This window comes from Littorina saxatilis, linkage group LG3 (genome assembly GCF_037325665.1).
Source record: "Littorina saxatilis isolate snail1 linkage group LG3, US_GU_Lsax_2.0, whole genome shotgun sequence".
NCBI classification, from domain to species: Eukaryota; Metazoa; Mollusca; class Gastropoda; order Littorinimorpha; family Littorinidae; genus Littorina; species Littorina saxatilis.
This window is the reverse complement of record NC_090247.1, coordinates 41,713,605-41,722,925: the sequence shown is the minus strand read 5'-3', so window position 1 is coordinate 41,722,925 and position 9,321 is coordinate 41,713,605. Positions and strand designations below refer to the sequence as shown.

Here is a 9,321-nt window from a genome sequence, read left to right as displayed (position 1 = left end):
GTTATTTTGAAGTATAGGGGGCTTTTTACAGTGATTCGTGAAGGCCTCTCCACTGGTCCATATTAGGCGCCCAGGCTCCTAATATGGACCATTTGTGATTTTTTCTGTATTTAATTTTTGCTGAATGTCTATCAAAGCTATTTTACTCTAATTAGGCCTAACGGTTAACCTAAGAGAGAAGGACTACCAAACACAAAATGAAACTTCTTCCCAAGAAAACAAGCTAGTTATCAGCATGGAAAAAAAAGCGGTCCATATTAGGAGCCCTTCCCCTACATGCTTTTTTACATACGGCCCTCGCCCATTGAGGGGTAACAAACAAGAAGAAATAAAAGATAAGTTTAACTATAGTACAAATGACATATTTACTATAATTAACATGTCAAGCAACCAATAAGACACTTTAAAGGACCAGACCACGCTGTTTTAAAGGTTATTAGAACCACTAACCGATGACTGAAGGTTAGAGAAATGCACCTAAAGATTCCAAAAATGTAAAGAAATTCACCGATTCGTAGCTTTATCATTGTGATTTAATTAAAAACGTTCCGCCAAATTCGTCTGCTAAACGAGACTTCGAAATGGCCGCCAGTAGACGAGAACCGGTAGTGACGTCATTTCGTGTACAGCTTAGGCTCAAGTGGGCGTTTGCCTACATCGAGCATCAACAACACGCCGAAGGAATGCGCACGGCTGCTGATAGCTATGAAGTATAGAAAAAAGGTTCAGGCATCAGTTGTCACCTTTTTCCGATGGGCTTACAACTTCTGCAGCAAGACTGATTAACTGGAAACGGCCAACACGATGTGCTGTGTTTCGCGACACTTTCTTCCAATGTGAACGCAGTTAAGCCGGCAAGAAAACCTGGCACACACAAAACAGCTGTTGCCTGACGCAGTTCCAGTTCCGACAATTGTTGACCACTCACAGGAGGTCAGAAACCGGATACCAATGTCATCAGAACGATCTGCTTTCACTAAACGCAGACGAAAGGAAGTGAGTACATGTATACTGAATGTGTTCTGTAAGGGATAGGGGTTCAGTGTCACTGGGCGTTTTTGTCAGACTGACAGTATTTGTAGTGGAATGGCATCTGTTCCTAATTTTAAGCACATGTGTTAAGATTACAGATTAAAACATATATCTGTTACTACATGTCCGTCCCCATGCACCCACCTTAAAGTTCCCTCTCTCTCTCCCTCTTTTACACTCACCTGGGTAATCGATGAGTCTCAGGTTTAATCAGTGTCCGTCCATATACACATAGACATTCACACAAACACACACACGTTGTTATAGTTGTTATCTTTTAATTCAGTGTTGTATTAAATGGATAAAGAAATCGTTAATACAGCAAGCTTGCATGAATAATTTGCTGTTGTCCTTTTTTTCAGATCAGGTTCTGTAATACAGTAATTATAATTAATACAAGTACAAATTCATGTTTGCAGTCATACTCATAGTGTGTGAGTGTGTGTGTGTGTGTGTGTGTGTGTGTGTGTGTGTGTGTGTGTGTGTGTGTGTGTGTGTGTGTGTGTGTGTGTGTGTGTGTGTGTGTGAAAAGCACTTTGATACTTAAAACATCTGTGTTATTTGATTTTATTACAAAACTGCAGTCAGAATATTAAGCAGACCTATTCCAACAATACATTTTGATCAGCAGTAAATGTAATGTCAAATTATGAACAACAATCATGTGAGCAGATATATCTAACAGAAACAAATAGTCTAGCAAAATAATACAACCAAGTACATGTTCGGACATCATCATCCACATCAAAACATTGATTGTAGGAAGAGCACAACTCTGTGTTATTACCACTGCTTCAGTCAAACTGCCAGTTCAACTTTATCTCTGTGGGTTTTTTTTTTCTCTCAGAGTAACATGGGAAAAAAACCTTTAAAAAACTTGCATGCTACAGAGCTGGATTGTTTCTAGTGATCATGCAGCATGATTTATCCGCATAGAAAACTACTGAAACACCTAAACAGAAATAACAATGTCTACAGAAAAAATCCACTGTTTGATTGCTGTCTGTAGTACTCCTCTTGCTAACAGTGGCATTAAAATAATTAAAACTAAGCTATGCTCTCTTGGGGGGGGGGGGGAAGTGCTCTAAGTACTTTTTGTGTCTACATAGGCAAAACAAAACTATGCAATGTTTCAGATTTCCTGACCCACCCTATGTTTTTCCTCCTTATCCTGGACTATTTTGGACTCTTACAAAAACTTGTGTACTTCAAAAATGACAAATCTTAATTTTGCAGGCTTACAAGGAAATTGACTCTTCTCTTACAACCAGAATACACCATGATTTCAAGCAAATAAAAAACTACATGCACCTGAGAAAAAAACACTTTAATTCAAGAAGTTAGACCTCCTAACCCCAGCTTTTCAATTCAATTCAATACGTTGTTGATGTTGATTATGGAGCTTAACGTCCTCCCAGGTAACTAGGGACCTATATTGGGACATGATTTTTTATACAATGTTAAAAGTGTAGGGTGTAATGGGGGGGAGGGGGACTGGAGGGTGACGGGGTGTAGTCGCTAATAAATTTAAAGGTGCGTTTATTATCTAATATACCAGACATTTTGTTTCGGCTGGTGTACAGAATAACATCACATAAAATCGCACTCGCAAAACATACAAAACACATAAAATGTACACATCAGTACACACATAACCCAAACCACACATATCCATACCAGCACCATCACACACATATCCACATACATACTCTAGTTTGTACATTATAAAAATAAATACATTATGATTAATATCATTACTAGTCAACTTAAATTAAGGCTCAAAATAGGTCTTAAGATGGATGTTATTTAGTGTAATGAAGAGATTATAAAAACCAAAAAAAGCTATGAGAAAGAAAAGTATGAAAGAATTATGCCCATTCTCCAGTGAAAGTTCTGCTGATTGTGGTAACTTTTTTTTCTGTCTAAAACAGGCATCAGGTTAACTGAACGAGCTGTTTGAGGGGGTGGTGATCCTAACACTGGCCTATGGCAACACTGGCCTATGGCAGCTACAACAAAGCTCTGCATACACAGCAAGACTACAATGCAACAGTGCCCAGACTTTGACTGCTACAGCCAGACCAGTTGACAAAGCTCAAGTTGTCACCAAGCAGGACGCCCCAACTGGCGACCAACTATATAGACTGAGGCTGCCTATCTCCAAATCTGACAAAGCAAGAATTGTTACGCAAGCTCCACATTTCTGTTTGCAGTTTAAGCCGACCTTAAGTATGCAATGGTTATGCACATCCCCCCCACACACACACACACACCCCGCAGTTGAGAGTTGTAATGTACCTTTTATTTATCTTACATACATTTGAAGCCTGTGTAGCTCTGTGACAGAAAGAGGTCTCTGATGGCAGTGACCAGACAGGCAGGAAGAACTTTCCTGTTCTTTCGGAAAGTCAGTGAGTGTGCAACTTGTCAGTATGTTCTGAACACATCAAAACATTTTCTTTAATTTAAGCTACATAATATCATGTGGATGCACTGATTGGGTGTAAATAATAACAGCAATTGGTACAGTCAATTCACTAAATGTGCAACAAAACCCTAATCATCAGACATTTTACAACAGCAAACTTCAACAGTCCTTTTACTTTCCTGAATGTCATTATTATTTATTAAAACATGCATCTAGAGCAACATACATATAAATCTTCTTTTATTAAAGTTCACCTGAAATTCAGGCTGCTTTCCCATGCAAAGTACAAATGCAAGTGTCCATAAACCAGGGTTTAATACATGTAGTATGTGAGTGAGTTCTGATGAAAAAGTGATTGTGTTGTAATATTGGTTATTACTGAGTGTTGATGTTACAATGATTACATTATAAAAACAACAACAACAGAACAATGTGAAGAGCAAACTTCTTCTGTGGGCATGCAAGTGAGTTAATCTTGTGTGTGTGTGAAACTATATTTGACTGAGTGTCACATTTAAATGACAACAGTTTTCTTGATAGCCTTTAAAAACAACAACAAATACATACATTTAAAAATCAAACAAATATAGGCACCTCAAAAAAAGTTGTATGTACACCTTCGTGGCTGGTGATGCATTCTTGCTCCCCTGCAAGTTTTCATTCTACAATGTACCTCAGGCTAGCTTCCTCTCTCTCTCAAATCTGCCCCTCCCACACAATACAACAAGTACAGTGGCCACTCTGACACCAGTCTCTGAAATAATCAAGAACAGTTAAAACTGCGATGAGCTGTTGTTCTTTTACTCGTGAATGCAATGCATGAACACTTAAACAATATCCCACTTATTCGCGAGTGCGTTGACAAGGCGAGAGTGAAAAAATAGCACAGACTCGAAAGCAGACGATAAGTTCAGCACAGAGAGCGGGCGTGTTTACCTTTGATCGCTGAGACAAACAGAGTCGCAATTTTCATCGTCACTGTCTTTTCACTACTGCTGGAAGTGGCCTCCGCTCCTCATCTTTCATGCTTGATTCGAGGAGAGAAACTGGTAGTTCGAACATGTACGGTTCAATTTCGTCTGCAGTCACGCTTGTTGCCATGTTGGTAAACGGCATCTTCACACTGTGTGACGTCACGGATAATTTATTCATAAGCCAGTCTCGCGAAGATCACGCGGCACAATGGCGGGTCGTTTTGGAGAAGAAATCCGTCGCTTCGGTCACAAAATTCGTCGGATTACGGCCTTACAAGATTCCGAAGTAAACCAAACATTGTTGAAGACGGTAAGAAAGTGGTTTTCTAACTAACTGCAAACATCGGGAAGTGTTCGGTCGCGCAGGAACACGATTCGAAGCGTTTTTGACGCTAAAACAGCATGGTCTGGACCTTTAAGACGCATTAGGATTCATTAGCAATGCTTGAAAATTATATATAACATAGAAATGTGTGTTTGTATAAAAATAAAAAATAAAAAAAAAATAAAAAAATATATATATCAAGGAAAAGAAAAGCCAAACAAAGAATGTCAAGTGGCAGCCCAAATTTTCGACCTGTTGCCAGGCCTTCCTCAGGGGCGTGTAATTCTGCGAGACGCCAATTCATGCATCAATTACTAAGCAACACAATACCATGGTTATTTCAGTTACGAATCACAAAGCAAATATTTCAAAGATAAAATTTACATTCAAGCTTAGATCTACTTTCGTTTTGATTGTAATCAAAACAAATGTACACGTGCGAATTCCAAAGTTATTACGTCAAAGGTATACATATCTTGTAGTGACGTATTCGTCGCTGGTGACGTAATTTCAAAGTTCGAACAAAATGGATACTTATTCGCGCCGTGAACAGGCAAAAGTATCATTCTAATGTCTCTTCACTTATGCGTAAGTACTTTAACACATTTGTTTATGCCAAAGGTTTGCATAAAGATACAACACTTAACCCTTCGGACAGAATACATAAACAATATGTATCGCAACTATATGAATTCGATGATCAATAGAGAAGATACACTAAGATTTAGACATCTTCATGCTCATGAACTTTTGATAAACATTCCGACAACCTTCTTCGATGACAAATTCTTTCTCTCTCTCTCTTTCTCTCTCTCTCTCTCTCTCTCTCTCTCTCTCTCTCTCTCTCTCTCTCTCTCTCTCTCTCATTCATACACACACACACACACACACACACACACACACACACACACACACACACACACACACACACATTGCATGGTCTATAACGAAAGCTGTAATAGAGTGTTTACGGATCAGAATTGAGTCCACTCGGCACCAAAGTTTTTAATTTTGCAATCCAGAAAGACTCTCTTTTCCACCTCTCATCCCGGGTCGAACAAAAGACTCTTTCGATCACAATGCACTCCATATCACCGAGAGAATGGTCGGGCTGGATGAAGTGCACTGTGAGAAGAGTACCTGTGTTCTTCCCAATGTGTGAGCGGTGGAGATAGAACCTTTCTCTGAGACTGTTTTGAGTCTGCCCCACGTACTGGGCACTGTGGCATTTTTTACACGAAATGAGATAGATGATGTTTTTGGTGTCACAAGAGAAGTGTTCTCTGAGAGTGAAAGTTTCACCTGTATATATATAGCTATTCTGATGAACACGTGGGGGAATTCGGGGGCTGTGATTGGATGGTCTCTTCCGATCATCAAAGCATAATGCGGCGGAAGTCGGCCATTTTACTCAATATCCAAAAGCATATTGTCGTAAACAAAGACGCATGGTTCCGGTTTCTTCCACGTGTATAAAGTACACGCATACCTCGCCAGGTTTGTTTCTGTGACTAGTCGACAGACGATGCCATTTGCTTTGTGTGTGTTTTTGTTGTTGCTTACTGTACATGACATACATTACGTGTAAAATCCAGTTCTTTAACAGGCAACAAACCTTGCACATTTCCAGAAGCTGCAATCTGAAGCGACCTATCTCTGATTCTAGCAGACGATCTGATCATCTCTCCAATGTTTAACACACAATCAGCAAACTCTCCTGTCACATAGAACGTCCATTGTATAGTGCAATGTTGAAATGAAGTTACCGGTCTGAAACATTTAGTCGTTTCTTTTGAGACAATCCTTGTTCTCTTATCATCTACAGATTTACCGCAGTCTTCACCACGCGAATTCCCAACAGAAGTCAGACTTTCGAACATGCAATCTACGTAGTAAAGCATGATACGTCATGACGTCATATGATTCCTAGCATATTGACGTAATGCTAAACATCCGGTTATCTCGAGTTTTCTCCGTAATACATGTCCGTGGGTTTTTCAATGTTCGGTTATTTCCGTGGCTTCATGCGGAAAGGGAACCGTCGTCTGCAATCAACGACATGGACCATTCTGGTACTTGTTGCTGACAAAAACATGATTTTAACACAGAATTTAATGTCAGAATAGCTATATAAACGCTATTGTGTTTTCATCGTAGCAATAGGGTCCGATATTTAGACTCGAACAAGTATAAGGCGACTCGTCTTCGACTCGTCGGCATTATACTTGTCTCGTCTAAATATCGGGCCCTATTGCTACGCTGAAAACACAATAGCTGGTAATATAGCTATTCTGATGAACACGTGGGGGAATTCGGGGGCTGTGATTGGATGGTCTCTTCCGATCATCAAAGCATAATGCGGCGGAAGTCGGCCATTTTACTCAATATCCAAAAGCATATTGTCGATAACAAAGACGCATGGTTCCGGTTTCTTCCACGTGTATAAAGTACACGCATACCTCGCCAGGTTTGTTTCTGTGACTAGTCGACAGACGATGCCATTTGCTTTGTGTGTGTTTTTGTTGTTGCTTACTGTACATGACATACATTACGTGTAAAATCCAGTTCTTTAACAGGCAACAAACCTTGCACATTTCCAGAAGCTGCAATCTGAAGCGACCTATCTCTGATTCTAGCAGACGATCGCTCCAATGTTTAACACAAAATCAGCAAACTCTCCTGTCACATAGAACGTCCATTGTATAGTGCAATGTTGAAATGAAGTTACCGGTCTGAAACATTTAGTCGTTTCTTCTGAGACAATCCTTGTTCTCTTATCATCTACAGATTTACCGCAGTCTTCACCACGCGAATTCCCAACAGAAGTCAGACTTTCGAACATACAATATACGTATGCAAGCATGATACGTCATGACGTCATATGATTCCTAGCATATTGACGTAATGCTAAACATCCGGTTATCTCGAGTTTTCTCCGTAATACATGTCCGTGGGTTTTTCAATGTTCGGTTATTTCCGTGGCTTCATGCGGAAAGGGAACCGTCGTCTGCAATCAGCGACATGGACCATTCTGGTACTTGTTGCTGACAAAAACATGATTTTAACACAGAATTTAATGTCAGAATAGCTATATAAACGCTATTGTGTTTTCATCGTAGCAATAGGGTCCGATATTTAGACTCGAACAAGTATAATGCGACTCGTCTTCGACTCGTCGACATTATACTTGTCTCGTCTAAATATCGGGCCCTATTGCTACGCTGAAAACACAATAGCTGGTAATATATATATATCCTTCATGAATTATATATAATCATGTTTTTCAATATAATCAGAGAGTACAGTTATATTTTGCCAGCTGCTTGATAATATTTCTTATAAGTTTTGTAAAAGAAACAGCATGTAATATTCCTTGAATGATGTTTCATGAATTCGTAATTTAATTATATTTGGAATGGCGTTCCACATAATTGCTCCAGAATATGATAGACTCGACTTGTACAGGTCAATTCTTGGAGTTGGGGTAATTAATGTGTTACATTTTCTATAATGATTTATTTTGAAATTTGAGGCAATGAGTGTAGGTGCATTCCCTGACATAATTCGATACATCATCACACCTTTGTTATATGCAAATCTATCTTTGATAGGAAGAATTTGCAATCGTTTATAATCAGTCATGGAAAGAGATGTATTTTTTAAAATAATTAATTTAACAGCTCGTCTATGTAAACTGCCCAAGTGTTTCAAAGTATTTGCACTTGCAGAGTCCCACACTGTGGAAGCATAGTCAATAGCTGACTGAATATGTGCCTGAAAAAACAGTTTTCTTGTGCGAAGGTCTAGAAAGTGTTTGATTTTTGATAACTGAAATATTTTTTTGGATGTGTTTTTACAAAGTGTATCTACATGTTTTGACCAAGACAGGTTATTGTCAATAGTTATTCCCAAGACTTTATGGCTATCAACTTCGGTAACATCTTGATTTCGTATTAGCAATGTCGGAAATCCAGATGTTAGATTTTGTCTTTTTTGCCTCGTGGTAAGTAGCATGCATTTTGTTTTATTTGGATTCAGTGACATATGGTTTAGTTCTGACCATTCAAGTAATCGATCAATGTTTTCTTGGAGGATATTTGCTAGTTTAATAAGATCTTGGTGACTAGAATGAATTGTAGTATCATCTGCAAATAGTTCACACATGCATTTTACAAATAGAGGTAGGTCGTTTATATATATAGAAAATAGTAATGGACCAAGAATAGAACCTTGTGGTACTCCAAACCTTACTGTTTGCTTACAAGAGTATGATTGTTTCAGATAAGTACTTTGCTGTCTGTCTGACAGGAAAGATGTTAAAATGTTTATGGAATCTGTTGCAATTCCATAAATCTCAAGCTTTTTGATAAGGAGTTTATGGTCAATTAGGTCAAAAGCTTTAGCAAAGTCAACAAATAGAGCAGCACAGAACTGATTATTATTAATGTTTGTCAGCCATTGGTCTACTAAACTAATAAGCGCTGTTTGACATGAGTGTTTTTGCCTAAAACCTGATTGATTATCATGGATCAATTTATTGTTCTCAAAGTGAGAAAGGATGT

At 38.7% G+C, this 9,321-nt stretch overlaps 1 long non-coding RNA gene across 1 annotated transcript; it reads left to right on the top strand.

The window, feature by feature from the left end:
* The first annotated feature begins 401 nt into the window (after positions 1–401).
* On the top strand, positions 402–3,474 carry LOC138962399 (uncharacterized). The gene is made up of 2 exons (XR_011454500.1): positions 402–996; positions 2,964–3,474. It is a non-coding gene; the product is annotated as an uncharacterized lncRNA (long non-coding RNA).
* The last annotated feature ends 5,847 nt before the right edge of the window (positions 3,475–9,321 follow it).